Raw genomic sequence first — 2,143 nt, 5'->3', positions numbered from 1 at the left:
TTGCCCTGGTGGCGGATTCTTGTCTGTCTCTCTTCCAGAAAACTACATAAGATGCGTTGCATTAGAAAAGGGAGGTTGAAGTTATTACAAATTATGTATTTTAAACCGGTGTGCCAAGCAGTGTCAAATGCTTTTTTTGACATCTTTTGTCACGAGGGTTGTCTTGTAATATGGCTTGTTGAAATTTAGGTAGGCTACTATGCTGTTAAGGGCGTCCTCCGTTGAGGCGTTCCTCCGGAAACCGAACTGCTGTGGTGCCAGCAATCCATTACCTTCGAGGAACGCTCTCAATCTTAAATTGATTAGACGCTCAAAAGTTTTTCCAAGAATTTTAAGGAGGCTTAAGGGGAGATAGTTTTCTGGTAAGTGAGAGTTTTTACCGGGCTTGGCAATAAGGGAAATATTTGAAATTTTGAAAGCCTTTGGGAAGTATCCAGAGGCGAGGCAAGCATTGAACATTTTTGTCAGGCTGGATATGATTTCTGGAGGAAGGCTCCGCACCATCGGCCAGGTGACTCCTGAGGGGCCGGGGGTTCGCCGCGGAATGTGTCTGAGCAACCTGGTGACATCCTCCTCTTCAATGGGTGTGATGAGAGGGTGTTGGGGATCTAGGCGTGTTAAGTGTATAATGTTATGTGGTAGCGTGTTTGCTAGGTTTTGGCGCACAAGATCGGTGATGTGGTGTATGTGGGGAATACTGGGCTCATGGGGAGAGAAAGGGTGTGGTTGGAAGGTGTTGCGCCAGTGTGTCTGGAAGGTGTTGGTGACTTGGTCTGGGTTGGTGACTCAATCACCGTTCACTAGGAGGTACTCGAATCTTTCCCGCTGGCATCCCTTCAGCTTGTGCACCATGTGCCAGAACTGCAGCGAGCTCCGTCCATACGGGAGACTAGATTCTTCCAGTGAGCGCTGTGGTCATCCTGTAGGGTATTTAGTATGTGTGTGCGAAGGGTGCAGAGGTCTCTGTAGATGGGTACATGGTTGTGCATGTTTTGTAAAAAGCGTGTTCTGTAGCACACTAGTAGTCGTTGCGTTCTTATGGAGGGTCTGAAGTCTATGTGAATTTTGTGTTGTTTCTTTGGTGTGTGTCTGTTGGCTGATTTCAGGATGTCACTGTATAGTGTCTCTAGGACGCTGTCTATTACTGTATAGAATTGGCCTTCGAGCTGTGTTGGTCGGTGTAGATCTATAAGTGTTTCCCTGAATCTCTCCCAGTCGGCGGAGCGGTAGTCGGGGACAGGTGGGGATGGGATAGATATGGGGTTGGAGGATATTTTTAGGATTAGGGGAACGTGGTCTGAACCACAGAGGGGTCCGTGGGAGATGTGGTGGTGGAAAGGTAGGGATTGCCTGTTGGAGAGGATGAGATCCGGCCTGCCATTCCCATTGTGGGTATAGCAGGCAGGAAAGTTAGGGCCAAGGAAACGGAGGCGTTTCAGTTGTGTAAGTTGTAGAAGTTGCTGTCCGTGTTGGTTGTTCTTGGTGTGTCTAAATGCTGTGTGACTGGCATTGAGGTCTGCCAGTATATAGGCTGGTATGTTTGTGTGATTGAAGAGATTGTTGAGGCTGGTGAAAGGGAGCCCAGTATCCGGTCTGCTGTATGTGGTGGCAATAAAGAAATTGCCCGTGTTGTGTTTCGATCTTGGTGGCCAAGAAGTGTGCTGAAGGCCAGTCGGTTATGTGATCTTGGTGGCCAAGAAGTGTGCTGAAGGCCAGTCGGTTATGTGTATGTGTTTGATGGTACATTTGACCATGAAAGCTACGCCATCATGACGTGTACCTGTAATGTAACGTGTGTTATATCCATATAGTTTAATTGGTTTTGGTGGTGAGCCTGTGTGGTTGAGAAGGACGATGTCTGGATCGATTAATTGAATTGCTTCTGAAGTAAGGTGTCTGTTATTCCAGAAACCGCGACTGTTCAGTTGTACTATCGTGATCATTGTTAAGTGTCTTAGGTGTTTTTCCTACCCCTAGATCCGGTTCGTGTAGATGGGGGTGAGGGTTGGGGAGCGGTTGTGATCCGACGTTTTATATCCATCTTTTTTGTGGTGTTTGTGGTGTTGTTAGTGGTAGTGGTACTGGTAGTGGTAGTTGTAGGGGTGGATTGTGGTCGAGGAGGCTCCTGGGGCTGCGGTTCCCC

Source organism: Scylla paramamosain, chromosome 16 (genome assembly GCF_035594125.1).
Source record: "Scylla paramamosain isolate STU-SP2022 chromosome 16, ASM3559412v1, whole genome shotgun sequence".
Taxonomy (NCBI): domain Eukaryota; kingdom Metazoa; phylum Arthropoda; class Malacostraca; order Decapoda; family Portunidae; genus Scylla; species Scylla paramamosain.
Note: the sequence above shows the minus strand (reverse complement) of the source record.